We start from the raw sequence: 17484 nt of genomic DNA, 5'->3' as shown, positions 1-17484 counted from the left end.
TTGAACAGTGGTGAACCTGAACACCTTTTGCTTAGCTACTTGTTGTTTAACCCTTCACGATTGAGGGCTCTGATACCATGATAACTCCATGAATGGAGGTTGAGAACTAGAAGCAATTACAGAGTATTTGAAGAAAGAAGAAAGAAGAGAAGATTGTATTAGTGTCTTGATGCAATGAATTTGTACATGTATGCCCTTTTATAGTACACTATCAATGAAAGAGTGCAAAATATCTTTTAACAACTTTGTAACTAACTACTGCCACCTCATTAGCTTGTAACTAACTTTTAATGTTATGCCTAACATAACCATACATCTTGTTAGTTCTTCACTGCACTTGCTAACAAACTTGTTTAGTATTTTTTATTTTTTTTATAAAATATAATGAATACGTAATTTATTTAGTATTTAATTTATTTTTATGTTGGAAGTTTTGAATAATGTTAAGTTTATGCAGTTTTCGATGTTTGAATGTCGATTGACATTATGTTGTTTATTTTGTCTTTGTTATTGCATATGTTATTAGAATTTATATATTTATAATAAAATAATTTATGACTTTGTTAGGATGGATTTAGTCAGATTCTAATTTTGATATCGTAATATTAGATTTTAATGTTTTTAAATATGAGTCAATATAGCTAAAACTTCAAAAATAATTAAACATAAATTAATTGGTCAACAAATGCGTACTACTTCAAAAACTATCACAATTTTCTCTAAAAATACTAAATACTTTAAAAGCCTCATTCTCTCTTAGTTGGTATGTTAAAACCTAATTTATTTATTTTAGTAATAACTTTATGCTAAGTTCTAAAGATTTATTACTCCATAGTATAAAAAAAAAATGATAAAGGGTTCATAGTATGAAATTTTCTTCTTCGTAAATTAATGTATTTTTTTTAAAAAAAATAAGATTATAAATTTAGTTAAATTGATGAACTAAATAAGTTTATTATTAAAAAAAATGGGATTTTAATGACATGACATGTTAATTAGGAGAGAACGAGATTTTTGAAGTAATTAGTATTTTTTAGGACAATAGATAAGTTGAGTAATATTTTGATCTTAAATAAACAAAAGTGATATTTAAATATAATTTTCAAAATTTGAATGAACATTTAGAAAATTAATTTAGGAGAGAGTAACTTGAGTTTCAGTAAAAAAAAAAAATAGAAGAAATTAAGTCTTATTGGTTGATTTGGTGATAAGAGAATATTGAGATTTATTTGACATGAATGAGAGGAGATGGAAAATTTAGAAAATGACAAAAAAAGTATTTTACAAAAATACCTCCAAAATACTCCTTTAAAAATATTATCACAGTTTAAAATAAGCAGATTTTTTAATATTGTAAAATTCACATTTAGAAAGTGTGAAGTAAATTTTAATCTTCAATCGAAAAATGATTAATTGAAAATGCAGATATCAATTTAAACTTTTTTGGAGTGTTACAAAGTGCCTTCGAGAATCAGAAAACCTATGACTGGATATTTGTGGTCTCTTGAGATAATGGTGGGGAAAATTTTGATCCGAAAATATAACAAAGGATACAAATGATCTATTTCGCAATGACACTACTCATTTCAAGAATACTCAAGAACTTCAATGACACTACTCATTTCAAGAATACTTAACTCAAAGGGGGGGGGGGGGGGGGNCATGTGAAATTATGGACATGAACTACTCAACTCAAGCTAGGGCTCAATGATAGTTCTCATCTCAAGACTACTCAACTCATAAGGTTCATGCGGAATTATGGGCATGAACAACTCAACTCAAGAACCTTCATGGGTAATATGTAATAGCCCCATGATTAGGAATATAATCTCAAAATGGTTAGGAACTCAATACTTAAGACTTAGAACTTGAAGATACTACTCCTCTCAAAGATACTCAACTTATGGAGTTCATTCGAAATTTATGGGCATGAACGACTCGACTCGGGGGTCTACATAACAGTATGGAACTCATGTATACAACTCTTCCCCTTTCTCATACTTATTTTCTCAAAATTTAGTTCAAATCAATAGTTGATCTCAAAGGATTCACAATTGAACTCAAAAGCTTTCTTGAACTCTACTCTTAACTTTCTCTTGAATGTAAATTATGAATTCAAGAGTTATGGTTCATGATACGAAGGATCTCGTCATGATAAAGTAGACTCATGAATACATTCTCCTCATTCTCATACTCACTTGCTCGAGTCTTGAAACAAGTTATTAAAAATTATAGAAGACTCCTCAAAAAGACTCAAAGGGATTTTCTTAAAATGTTCGAAAGAACTCTTAAGACTTAACTCTTAACTCTACCTTGAATTTGAATTATGAATTCAAGGTTATGATTCATGTTATGAATGATTTCTAGGTGTTTAGAAGTAGTTTAGAGTAGTTAGAAACAAAATGGAGTGAAGGTACACTTTAAAGGAACTCAAACGGGACAACCGACGGAAAAGGAATGGGGCGCGGGCTCCAACTTCTTAACTTCAGAGGCATGATTGTGGCGCACTGCTGGGGCGCGCCCCTCCCAGGAAGAATTTTGACGAATTTAGTCTCTCGCTTTCTGATCCTAAATCACTTCTAATCGATTTCTTTTCTCAAGTTTTCCTTAGGTTCAATTACCCAACCTAAGTACAAACTAATCTACTCAAAATAACACTCAATTCACTAACTTTCATCTCAAGAATTCATTAAAAACCCAACAAAACCAGATTTAGAATGAACTTTCACTTATCAAGAACTCAAAACCTTCAACTTTTGAGAATGAAATTACGTTGAAAATAATATGATTGGCGTGTGGGTAAAAGAATCCAACACTCTGGAAACTTACATACCTCTTAGGGATTGAACCCATGGCAAAAATCCTCAACAAAGCTCAAAAATCTCGACAAAAGCTTTGATCATCTCCTTTTTTCTCTTCTTGAACTCTCAACTACAATCCTAGGCGTATATTAAGATTATAAAATTGAACCTAATTATATTAGACCCCTAAAACCTTACTAAAAATGAATTAAATTTGATTAGGTAAGGAAAAGACCAAAATACCCCTCACTATTTTCGGGTAACTTTTCTTAATTGGACAACCTGACTTCAAAAGGGCATATCTCACTCATCCAAACTCTAAAATTAGCAAACTTGGTGGCATTGGAAAGATAATTCAAAGACCTTTCGTTTGATATCTTATGGGCCACCTAACTCATCTTGTGCTAAATGTTATGGTAGTTTGAAGTTGACCCAAAACTTAGAAGAACTTAGGAATGACTTAAATAAACTCTGTTTAGTTCTTCTTGGAACTCAATGTGATACTCTAGTGACCTTAACACTCAAGAAACTTTTAGTTCCTCGGTAAAATACTACTCACAACGAAAGATGGTTTGAGTCTTAGTTTAAAAAAAATTCTGGGGTGTTACAGATTATAATTGGGTTGGTTTGGTTTTAACTTTAAAAAAGTCAATCCCAGACCAAATTAAAATTTATTTTATATAACTTTTGTCATGTCCCGAGCCTACACCTGGACGTGGCCTGTATTCGAGAATCATTACTGGTTCCCAAACGAACCATTGGACCTGGCTGACTATGACACATATGACTCAAAAGAATCCATGAAAGCTTTAATAGATGAACATTTAAAAGCTTTAAAGAACTTTTAAAACAACGTCTGAAAATACTTAAATATAAATAGTTAAATGTTTAATAAAATATCTGAGAAAAATATTGGAAACCGTTTAATTCTGCCTGCCCATGAAGCCTCTGCTATCTAAAGATTGGTGTTTCGGGGAAATTCCAATGACACCTCAAAACCCTACTACTATAGAGCAATAAAAATAGAGTTTTTCAAAAGTAGTGAGGTCTCACCAGAAGCTGATGAGTAGAGGAAGTAATCTCAATGGAACACATGTTGATGATCTTAAATACCTGAATCTGCATCATAAAAAGATGCATGTCGAATGACATCAGTACATTAAATGTATGAGTATGTAATATGACTGAATAAAATGATAATTGGACTGATATTAAACACATATCAAGTAAATTAATATATGAACAAGTATTGAAAAACATTTTTACTTTACAATAAGAAATGCAATAAAAACAATATAAGAGTAGAAAACTTTACTTTATGGGGAGTTTCTCTAACCGTCAACCATTACTATGATCATAACGATGATACAACATTTCACCCATATTGCAAAGGTCATCTTATACTTTAGTCGGGGTAGGATGCTAACTATAACTATGGATCCATCCAATAAGCCTTTTTGAGGCAGCGAGGAGTCGACCGTGAAGTGGGTACAATCCTATTCTACGTTTGCTACGTAGTTTTATGGGGCTTCGAGTTAAAAATAGACTCTTACCCATTTCGATGCTCGATACTACTTCCACAATGATCAATATCAATATGCTCAATAGTCCTCTGAGAGAACTTACTTTATATTACTTTCACTTTTCTTTACTGAATTAGTTTTCTAGAAAATCAATTATACTCTTTCTCTTTTCAACTGTCAAATAGTACATATGAAATCATTTGTATCTTTCTTTAAAAACTGCTTTCAAAACATGCATTTAAAACATATACTTCTCGACTCAACCTTTAAGTCTGAAATTGATGTATAAGAAATCTCATATAACGATCTTTATATACATGACTTTTATAAAGTTCATGTGATACGAAGCATGCATATCAATTTAGAATTCAATATGCACAAATAGAAATCAAAATCTCAACGATTAAGGAATTGGAACTCAAAATAAGAAACATAACTGAATTCAAATTTCAAGAAAACTGCAGATAGAACTCTAAATATATAATGTTTCACTGACTGAATTGAGATGTAGGGCCTGAGGACGAACTAGTCCATCACTATGAGTAGCCATGCATACCTACAAGAACAAAGTTCTTGAAGAAGTTTGAAGAGAAACTTGATTGGAAGCCTTGAAACCCTAGTTATTGTCTTCTTTGCGGTTTTCTTTTTGAGTTGGGGAGTTGAGAGCAAAAAATTAAAAGAAAATTGAGTACTTGGTGGAATATATTCCCCTAATTGAACTTAAAACGTAATTGCTTGGGTTTAGAAAAAGTGGGGGAAAAAAAAGAAACTCAACTTGAAAAACTATTGAAAAACTTTCAGGGGCCATCTACAGTTCGTAGTTTGATCTACGGACTGTAGATCCCATCCGTGGAATTCATGTTGACACCCGATTTTGACCCTCCCCGATAATAATTAATTTTCGAGCTTCTTTAATTTCAAACGATTTGAAATAATCGATTTTATAAAAAATGCAAAATATGTTTCAAGATATTTTATTCACTTTTATAATATTTTAAATATTTGAAATAATAAATATGTTTTGTATTGTTACGTATGTAACTAGTATATTTTACATATACTTGAAAACTATCTTGAAAATATTTCATTTATTTTAAACGTTAAACACTTTACTAATTTAATTTAGTTTGAATTATAGGTATGTTTTTGAATTAATTAGTTTGGTTAAGTTAATTGTTTTATTTTGTTAAAAGATAAGAAGCTTGTTAATTAATCTTGTTTTAATTTATCTTACTTAGATTTTAGCCGAATTTTTCAATTTAACTAAATTTGGCTATTTCTTAAACTCCAAAATCTAACCAATCTAATTTTATCCCTAACCCATTTAAAAGGACCAAAATTGGGACCTTTCTCAAAATTTCCAGCCCAACTCTCTCAATTCCCAACCCATTCCCCAAACCCAACAAAATTAACAACAACGTACAACAACCGACCAACAGCCCCACTCCCTCAATTCCCAGCCCATTACCCTCAACCCGGCCCAAATTCACTTTTTTCCTTCACAAAGAGACCCGACCCCTGCGCATCTCCTTCTTCTACGCGAATCCAGCAGCTCACGTGAACCATACAGCAGCAGTGTGCATTTTTCTTCTACCTCACGCGTCAATATCCAACACCTCCCACAACTTTCTCTGCAACAGCCGCCCACCTTGATCTTTTCATCCAAATTTTGGGGGATTTCGATTGAAAATCTGGTACAAGCAGCAGCTTTCCCTCCCCTTGGAGAAAAAATTCAAATGGATTGAATCCGGATTGACGATTTTGCCCTAAGCTACTCCAAAAATTCACCCGACTCTTCCAAATCGCGAGCTCTAGTTTTCCCCCCTATATATATCCCCTCCTTCTCCATTGTTCAAGGTTGAATTTTGGGGGAACGAAAAAGAACCTAAAGAACTCAAGCAAAAAATAGTAAAATACATACGAAACATATTCGAAACAGATAATAGATCAGTGTGATCATAGTGTGATTCCCCTGCTCATTTGTAGGAGTCTTTGTAATCTCCTTTTGGTGGTGAAATCGTCTTCGTGGCTGCTTGTCTCACCCCTGTTTCGCTGCTCCCTCAAAGGTAAATGTCTTTGATTTTAGTGTTTTAGTTGATATTTTGTTTGTGAACTAGGGGTCTCGTTTGTTTCTGTCTTTTCTTAGCTTGCATCCCTGTTATTTGTAGCTTGCTGCTGAAGTCTGATTGTGGAATGTTTGGTTTTCAAGTTAAATATTGTCTTAGTTGTTTGAAGCATGAGACATGCTCTTGGGTTCATTGTTGTTTTTTTTAGAGTATTGTTTTGTAATCTCGAAGCTAGTTAATACGGAGATTGAATGTTGTTGTGTCTGTTATGCATTGGATGCAATAGTTCGTATTTTCTCCCTTTTTTTTATCTCGAGATAGTCCTCTAACAATGGATTTCATTCCGCCCAGATTTAAGTTTAAAAAAAAGAAAATTCGTTGCTTGTTTTTTATAGCTTCTGGAGAGTGTGTATCATGGTTATAATGTTCTAAAAAGAGGGACTGAGACTAGCAGTAAGCTGCTGCCCAAAATACAAGTGCTCCAAAATCATTTCTTGTTCCCAACTTGTCACTATTGCTCATTTCATATAGTCATATTTGTTTGGTATGCTCATCTTTGTGGTTTAATCACTTCTTGGTACGTTAAACACATCTATCTCTTGATGTTATTTGAGCTTAAGAAAGGTTTATATTTGATGTTATTTATGTTCTTTGTTATCTGGGAAAGGGAAGTATATTTAAGTGGACAAGTACTTTTGATTTTAAGTTCTGAATAGTTATGCTTGAGAGTTGTTTCATTTGTTCACTTTTTGTTTCGAATTTCCTTACTTGAATTTATTTTATCTTCTTTACCATCCCAAGTAAAAATGGTTATTTCTTATGTCATGAAAGTTTTTTCTTTGAATCGTACTAATATATTTCTTCTTTCTTCCGTTATATGCGAATGTCACTTGAGTCCATGGGGACTCCACTCCTATCCTTGCATTTCGGGGATTATGCTTCCCTTTATTGAGTCCAAAAATAGTCGATGAATAGGTTATAGGCAGTAGAACGAAAACACAAGGGCTGGAAACCCAGATACAAGCCTCCAAAAGTCCTAAGATGGACAATATACATTCAATATACGCTATATGCAGCTGTATACACTTATATACAAGTCAAAAACGCAAAATACAGGGCTAAGGTGAAATATAGGTGTTCGGAAGCAAGAGATACATGAAAAGAGCCTATGCACATGCTGATATACACTGATATACACCAGTTGTATACAAAAAAGGGGAATTGGATTAAGCCCAATAGTAGCAGCGAATTTGGCCCAAAAAGGGCCCAAATTCAATTTCTCCCTTACTCTTTAATTATTTAATTGTGATTATTTATTGTTTGTTGTTTAACTCTAACTTTATAATTCTTAATTAACTTAATTAGATTCCCCAAAAGATGAGTTATTTTTTGTTATGTTGGTTTACTTTTAATTTATTTTTTTTGTGTTCATATATTTTACTAATAAGATCTTGTATCATTAATTGAATTAAAACTCTTTGTTCTTAAAAAGAAGAGTTACTTAATGTTTTTCGCTTAACACATTTTTAGTTCGTAAAAAAATTATTTCAAGTTAAGGTTTCTCCCAAATAAACTTTAGAAAGCCTTTTTTCAATTAATTAAAATAAAAGACTTACTTAGTCATTTTCTTAAAAAGGGTTAGTCAATTAATTTAAAATGATGTTCATGCGTTAATTTATTAAATTGGTCTAAATTGTTATTTCAAAATGAATTAAATAAATTCTAATTAATCTAGTTTTGTTAATATTCTAATCACTTGTATTTCGAGTCAAATGTTTCATTTTTGGGTCCCTTTCTCTAAAAAATAAATTAAAAATAAAAAATGCGTCATTTATTTAATTACTTTCTCAAAGTTAATCAAATATATTGTAAGTTATTATTTTTTTATGCTAAATCTTTATTTTTTATAAAAAATAGTCAAATATATTTTAGTCAAGTCACAGGTCAACCGCATGTTAGCGGACACTTCGAATGCTTAAACCCTTCTCGAAGTGTAAATTGAACCCCAAACCCTCTTTGGTATTTTCAAATAATTTTTTCTGTTTAAATCTTTGAAAATTATAAGTTTTCTTAATTTCTTTAAAAAATTAAGTGGCGACTCTTTTCTAAGTATTTTTCTTAAAATGTTTTATATTTAGAACATTTCAAAAAAATGATTTTTCTATAGATAGGAAAATTACGACACAACAATTCATATAAAAGTTTTAAGGCTAAAAAGTTCATTCTATGGGCCCACACTACAACCATAGATGGGTCCGTAGGAATTTGACCCAAAATTTTGACTTTTAGTACTTTTTCTAAGAGTCAACAGTATGGGTCGTAGCTCTTTTTATGTCACGCCCCGAACCTACACCCTGGGCGGGACCGGCACTCGGAGACCATTGCTGGCCCCAAGCGAACCCTTGGCCTGCCTTTCTTAACTCGGCGGAAACTTATCTCAAAAGCATAACTCAATGCAATGAAAGGTTATAAAACAACCAACTGATAAAATCTGGCCAAAATGGCAACTTGAGTCTCAAAATAGAATATTTACATATATATACACAAAAGAGAGACTCAAACTAACTGACTGACTGACTGACTATCTATTAAGCCTCTAAAATACTGAGATGGATGTTGGGACAGACCCCGCAACATCCTAATAAAACAAAACTTAAGAACATAAATAATTGAGTCCTCCGAAATGCAAAGAGGCTCACCACTGACTCTGGAGTGCTCAGCTGGATCAACGGTGTACTGGATGCTGATCATGGGTACCTGCGTCTGCATCATAACAAGATGCAGGTCAACTGACATCAGTATATGAAATGTACGAGTATGCGAGCTGGACCGCTAAACAATAACTTAAGCTTGAAAAGAATACAAAAGAGAACTTACCTTGGCTCTGTACAACTCACGAATAACTGAACTCAATATAAAGCAATGAGACACATGCAATATATATAAAGCTTGCAAAACTATTTAAAACATGACGTAAAAATCATATTTATAATATCATGAAAATACCATGCTTCCTTTCGAAGTCTACTTGTGCAATGCATGAATGAAGTCCCATACCCCCATCCACACTAAGCAAAACTTCTCGAGGAACCAAGCTCTTTCTACTGTGGGAGTTCTCTAACCGATAACCACCACTACATGCTTAAGTAGTGATGCTTTTACCTCACGTTGCCCAAGGACCATCTTATACCTTGCCGTGATATAGGAAGCTAACTTTAACTTTTTGCTTAATGGATCCACTAGCTTAACTTTCGTGATCATCTAAAAAGTATGATCCGAGAAATCCCATGTTTGGCTACATGGCTCTTATGGAGAGTGGAGTTAATATGAACTCGTGTCCCCAATTCGGTGCTCAAGACTACTCCCAAAAATACTTTAGCTCATAAGTGTTTTAAACACATCTTTCTTTAGTTGAGATAATTACTCAAAACTTAGCCCAAAGGCTCTTGAAAACTCTTTCTAAAAGGAACAAATCAAAACCATATTTTCAATATGATCATTGATGACTCGGGATATTCATACTGCTTAAACATTGATGGTATATCTAGAGACCATACTGTTTAAACATTGATGACATACTCGATTTGTCATACTAATCATGTTTTAGAAACTCTTTTGCAAAACTCATCTTTTCTCAAAAAGAGATAGTACTCAAACTTCTCAAAACTCTTCTGGAAATCTCAGTTTCCTCTCATCTTAAATGTGAAAACATTTGTAAACTTCTTTGGGAAATACTTAGTTCCCTAATAACTTTTGGGAAATGCACTTGACTCTTGACTTATCTCGAAACTCTTGACTCTTGACTTATCTCGAAACTCTTGACTCTTGACTTATCTCGAAACTCTTGACTTAACTCGAAACTCGATACTCTTTACTTGACTTCTAACTTGAGACTTTTTACTTAGCTTAAAACTCTATACTCTTTGCTTGACTTGAAACTTTAAACTTAACTTGAAACTTGAACCTTAAAATGAAGTTAAAACGTTCAATGAAGACTCTTGAAAACTTTGAAGACTTGTTTTGACTTACTTACTTCTAAGCTTGACTTCACTTGACTTGGAAACTAACTTCACTTGACTTTGAAACTAACTTCACTTGACTTGGAAACTAACTCTACTTGACTTGGAAACTAACTTTCCTTGAATTGGAATTATGAATTCAAGGTGTTTGATCACATGTTATGGAGGGATTCTTGATGTTTAGACGTACTTTGGAGTCTCGGAAACAACTATGAAACATAGGTATAATACCTAGGAACATGCATGAGAAAGTGGGGAAGGAATGGGAAAAATTTGGCGTCCTTGGCACTCTGCAAGGCGCGGGGCGCCAGACCTTGGAGCTCAGAGGATCTGCTAGGGCGCACTGCTAGGCGGGTGCCCCATAGGGGAAACTTCAGAGCCCCTGCTGGGGCACGCTGGCTGGCGCGACGCCCCAGCCCCTTTTTCCCCGAAATTCAACTTTCCTCTCTTGTTTCTCCATCTCTAAACCACCCTAACTTCAAGGGTTTCAACTCCAACACTAAGGATCATAAAATCCCTCAACAAACAAGAGATTCAACTCAAAAACACAATCAAATCATGTACTAAACCAACAAGAACTTCCAACAACTTCAACAACACAAACCAACAACACCAACAACATGACCAATCTTTTCTCAAAAATAAAACGAGTTTGGTGTATGGGGGAAAGGATCAACCCATCACTAAGAACTCACATACCTTGATAGGGATCACCCTCGACGAAATCCACGATGATCTCCTTGCTTGATCTTCCCTTTCTCCTCCACTTCTCCTCTTCTCCTCTTCTTTCTCTCTTATATTCCCAAGCCCTAACTCTCACTCTTACTCTCACTCTTCAAAATGGGACAAAAATGATCCAAAAATCAGTCTAACACCTCAATATAACCCAAAGAAATGATTAGGGAAAATACCAAAATACCCTTAAAATTTCCGGACGGATCCCCTGCCGACTGCCCAACTTTCAAAGGGCATAACTCGCTCATACGAACTCGGAATCGGGCAAACTCCACGGAGTTGGAAAGATCATTCCAAGGGCTTTTCAGAAATAACTGGAAATTCGCCTAAATCATTCTGAGATAGGAGTTACGACTGCTCAAAGTTGACCAAAAACTCACCCTTTTTTTCCATACTTAGCCAAATTTTCCAGATTTTTGAATTCTTTCCAAAAATGACTATTTCCAATTCAACTCTTCTTGGAACTCAATGTGCTACATCTAGGGACCTTAACTTAACACTCAAGAAATTTTTATTCCTCGGTAAAAGCTCACTCCACATGAAGGACGGCTCGAGTCTTAGTTCGAAAAATTCTCTGGGGTGTTACATTTTATGACTCATAGAAGTGATTCGTAGGCTATTGACTCAAAAAATTGTGTTGTGGTAGTTTCTGGTAAGACCATCATAACTTTTTACTCCAAATTCAAAATGAGGCAAACTTGGTGGCGTTGGAAAGAGGACTCATAGTCCTTTAATTTGATAGGTCATGGGCCACATAATTCATTATGTACTGAGATGCATGATCATCTGAAGTTTACCTAAGTAGAATCTTACATCAAAACTTAATCGGTAAGGAAGCTTTCAACGTAACTTTGTGTCAGGTGATTCTAGTGACCTTAATTCATATCCAAAATCATTCTCACACTAAAGAATTAACTTTAACACCTAAGAACAATTTACAAATCACCCAATACAACCTTATACACAAANTTCATTCTATGGGCCCAAACTACGACTATAGATGGGTCCGTAGGAATTTGACCCAAAATTTTGACTTTCAGTACTTTTTCTAAGAGTCAACAATATGGGTCGTAGTTCTTTTTACGACTCGTAGAAGTGATTCGTAGGCTACTGACTAAAAAAATTGTGTTGTGGTAGTTTCTAGTAAAACCATCATAACTTTTTACTCCAAATTCAAAATGAGGCAAACTTGGTGGCGTTGGAAAGAGGACTCATAGTCCTTTAATATGATAGGTCATGGACCACATAATTCATTATGTACTGAGATGTATGATCATCTGAAGTTTACCTAAGTAGAATCTTACATCAAAACTTAATCGGTAAGGAAGCTTTCAACGTAACTTTGTGTCAGGTGATTCTAGTGACCTTAATTTATATCCAAAATCATTCTCACACTAAAGAATTAACTTTAACACCTAAGAACAATTTACAAATCACCCGATACAACCTTATACGCAAATGAAGAATGATTCGGGTCTTAGCTGAGAAATTTTCTGGGTGTTCCAACTTTGATATAATTTATAAATATTTTCTTATACTTTTTCACAGCTTTGTGTTATTTTCTTAAGAAATGCTTTAGATAGTTGTATTTTGATAGGACTAAAGAAATATTTGAAGCACAAGTTAATTATATGCATGTTTGTATGAATACTTTATTTAAAAAAATTGAAGTTGAGAAACCTGAATTTAGTTTGATTAGCTTATACATTTAAAAATTTATCGTAAATAATTTAATTTGATATTTAATAAATCTGAATCAACCCGGTCCATATACACCCTACCTTCAAGAATGCAACTAAAGTCGACAAAATCTAATTGTTCAAAGCAGCTAACAAGTTTTAAAAAGATGTATGATCATTTTTATTACCTGCATTTTATTTTATATGACATATTATTTGATAGGATACAAAGTTAAAGTAGGCTTTGGACAATCGGTATGAAATTATGATTTTAAATTAGTACTTGAACATGCGATTTGAGATGATTTCAAATCTCAAATTATCAAAAGCATGATTTGAAAATTCAAATCGTGATTTCAATTATTTATTTTAAACGTAAAACTTGTAGCATATAACTTTCGATAGCACACACAACTCCAAATAGTGCTTGAAATGATAAATATTCCTTCATTCGTAATCAAAGATCTCAAATTCCTTATACTTAATTACGGAATGTCTATAATATGGATTGACATGAATAAGTGGTGGATCCAAAGCTTTAGTTACGAGTTTCCTGAAACCAATAGTCTTTGCTTATATCATTTATATATGTGTGTAGCAATAATGAAAATAAAGGTTATATATATTATTGCATGCCTTGCCTATATTTTATCTTTAAAGTTGTATATGTATTGCATATTTTAAATCAATTTTATGTTCTATTTTAAGTATATTGAATATCACTGATTATATTGTTATTATTGTTTAAATATATTGGATAAACAATCTAGTTTCTTTTATGTTGTAATATGTATAAACTCTGTGCTAATAAAAGAAAATAACTGAATATATTTGATTATTCTTCTACTCAGTCAATTCTATTGTATTGGAGATTGCATCAACTTATCATGTTTTGGATATGAGACTAATGTGATGGTTTATATATAATAATATTTCAATGAAAAAAGCAATTATTGCTCCAGAAGTTCAAACATATGTGTATGCTCATGTAAATTACAGAATAGTTTGGAGCAAACAATTTCTTAATTAATTGACAGAACATGAATTCAATAGAGTCAGGCATAACAAAATCAATTATTAAAAAGAAAATATAGTATTGCAAAAGAGAACAATAATAATATTATAACCGAAGCAAAAAAAAAAAAGATAATAAATTAAATTGGAACAAGATAATATACGAGTAATTAAGAACAATCCTAGTAATTAGTCTTCTATTCTAATCTCCGACCTCTATATATATATATCTTCCTATCTAGAATCATGTCCTCTGTAGGTTTCAACTGTGTAGTTAATTCCCTCTTTAGATCATTGATTAATCTCCTTATTTTGGCTATCCATTTATCACAGGTTGTAGTAAGCAAATGGCACTCTGAAATCCAATAATCACCAAAAGGATTATCATTAACCGTAGTAGAGATGTTGAACAATCCTAGTTATCTGTTGTAATCATACTTATAATTCTTTCAATTTGGAATTTAGAATGAATGAAAAATTGTAAGACAAACTTTGCAATAGAAAGGGTTAAACTTCAATTTAGAATTTAGAATTTAGAATTTAGAATGAATGATTAGAAAAATTGTATAATACTAGGTCCTATATATAACAAGTTGAAAAATTCCTATTCCTAGATGTATTTGGAAGACAAATAATGTCACCGCCATTATACTCAACACACAATCCTAACCAAGTCTGGTATTAAGCGTTTGAAAAGTTTCCATATAATAACAACCCCTAATTAATTTTAGGAAACTTTGGTAATCCATTTTCAATACAAAAACGCACAACTATATGTATATATTATACTTTTCCTTACTACCTTTATTCATACTTTTTCATTATTACAATATTCTTAGGGTTACTTGTTCATTATTACATTATTCTTACATCTTTAGAGATTAGCTATCTAGTTATGGTGATGTTTGATGTTGAGACATTGGAAAAAGACAACAAAATTCTTAGGGCCGCAATGCTAAAGAAGCGCTACGTACGCTAACGTGATAATGAAATCCCAAAAATAAGTTTTTGGCAAAGCATTTAATGAAGTTGCGGCGCATATTGCTATTGCTATTGCAAGCATCAAAAGGACAATTGATTTTGGAGATGGTCTTCAAGCAGAAAGAGATTTGATGTCCATTATCGGTGCTCCAAATCAATTGTAAATTGAAGAGCTTCTGCGTAGGAATACATCATCGGATTAATATTGGTAGAATAATATACGTAGTATATTCATTAGTTTATTTTTCTCATGTACTTATTTGTTGATGATAATGAGAAGTGAATATATTTGATTCAACTGGATCGGAGACAATATATTTGACCTAACAGAAGTGAATAACTTGCCCAATCCTATGTACTCTTAATTAGAATATATAAGTATTATATGAGTATTATTATTTTCAAAATTTTATTGTGATTACTTGATTGAATTAGATTGTGTGGCTTTGGACATTGTTCAAAAATGGATGGCTCAAGTCTTGAATTGACTTTTTGGTTGAATTGAGGCAAGTGATTTCTAAACCTTGTAAAGCTAGTAGAATCGTGTATTTCCCTTCATTGTGTGTGTTGGGGACTAATGAGATTGAGGTAATGAGTTCAATTATTCCATTTGATTGATCTTAATGAATAAAAAGGGGATTAATGAAAAAGGCAACGTGTTGATCATAATGTCTGTGAATTACCTTGTTGTGGATCCTAAATTTGTTGATTGATGAAATGTTTTGATGACATTATTGTGGACTTGAATTGCTTAAGTTGTTGTCTCTTCTTTATGGTGCGAAATTGCTTATTTACATTGTTTTTTTGCACCATAATGAGACATGTGATGATAAAGTCAAAGGGACATAATATATATATACACATCAAATGTATTTTTTTTAAAAATAATAAAATTTTAAAAATATAGGCATAATGATTGGTACCTGCCTGGAACTTATATCTTAGTGAAGTTATACAAAATAGAAGGCAAATTGATTGAAGAAGATGAAGATCTTGATTATTATTTAATGACCTTTACAAAGACTAATGACCTATATTTATACAACTTGTTTTTGACTAACTAACTTACCTAACCTTTTGTAACTAACTTCTTGAAAGTACTTCTAACTAACTTCTTGAAAGTACTTCTAACTAACTTTCAATACTCTCTTTCTTTTTAACTCTCTCAATACTCCCCCTCAAGCTAGATGGTACAAATATGTCTAAGACCCCTAGCTTGGATAGTAGATAGTCATGTTGAGGCTTGTTGATACCTTTGGTTAGCATATCAGTTGGCTGATTTTATGTTGACACATAAGTAATCTTGATTAGTCCTTATTGAAGTTTTTCCCTAATGAAATGACAATCAATCTCAATGTGTTTCGTACGTTCATAATAGATAGGGTTAGAAGCCAATTGAATAGCAGACTTGTTGTCATCACTATATACATGAACTGGTAACTAAACTTCAGTCTTTAACTCTTTCAACATTCCAACCAACCAAACTAACGTGGAAGCTAAGCTCATGTACTCAGCTTCTGCTGAGCTTCTTGACACAATGGTTTGCTTCTTAGCTTTCGAAGAGACCACAGACTCTCCAAGTTTAATCACATAGCCTCTAACAGACTTCCTTGTAATAGGGCAGGCTGCCTAATCTGCATTATAATAAGTTGTAATTTCATTACTACACTTACTAGATAGTAATATACCTTGTCCTGGCTGCCTTTTAATGTATTTAACTACTCTAAGGGTTGCATCCATATGAGATTTCTTTGGTTGATGTATGAACTGGCTCAAGTTTTGAACACTAAAAGAAATGTCAGGTCTTGTCATATTTAAATATAGTAGCTTCCCAATTAGTTTTTGATAGGCACTTTGATCTGTTAGAGGCTTCTCCTGATTTTGTCCAGTTTGATCATCATATTTGTTTGAAGTTAACTTTACATTTACATCCATAGGTGTTCCAGCAGTCTTTGCTCCTGATAAACCAACTTCAGAAATAAGTTGAAGTGCATACTTCCTTTGATGCATGGCAACTCCACTGTTTGACCTTACAAACTCTATTCCAAGAAAGAATTTCAACTCTCCTAGATCCTTCATCTTAAAACTTTGTTGTAAGGACCTTTTTGTTTCTTTTACTAGCTTCAAGCTACTTCCTGTTACTAAGATATCATCAACATACACCACAATTATTGTAGTTCCTTCAGTGGTCCTTCTTGTAAATAAGGAGTGATCATATTGACTCTGACTGAAACATAGCTTGTGTAGAACTTCTGCAAACTTTTGGTTCCATTGTCTTGGTGCTTGTTTAATCCCATACAATGACTTTTCCAGCCTGCATACCTTGTTCTTATTCTCCCCCTNACCACAGACTCTCCAAGTTTAATCACATAGCCTGTAACAGACTTCCTTGTAATAGGGCAGGCTGCCCAATCTGCATCATAATAAGTTGTAATTTCATTACTACACTTACTAGATAGTAATATACCTTGTCTTGGCTACTTTTTAATGTATTTAACTACTCTAAGGGCTGCATCCATATGAGATTTCTTTGGTTGATGTAGGAACTGGCTCAAGTTTTGAACACTAAAAGAAATGTCAGGTCTTATCATATTTAAATATAGAAGCTTCCCAATCAGTTTTTGATAGGCATTTTGATCTGTTAGAGGCTTCTCCTGATTTTGTCT

The sequence above is a fragment of the Solanum stenotomum genome, chromosome 4 (genome assembly GCF_019186545.1).
Source record: "Solanum stenotomum isolate F172 chromosome 4, ASM1918654v1, whole genome shotgun sequence".
In the NCBI taxonomy this organism is placed as follows: Eukaryota; Viridiplantae; Streptophyta; class Magnoliopsida; order Solanales; family Solanaceae; genus Solanum; species Solanum stenotomum.
Note: the sequence above shows the minus strand (reverse complement) of the source record.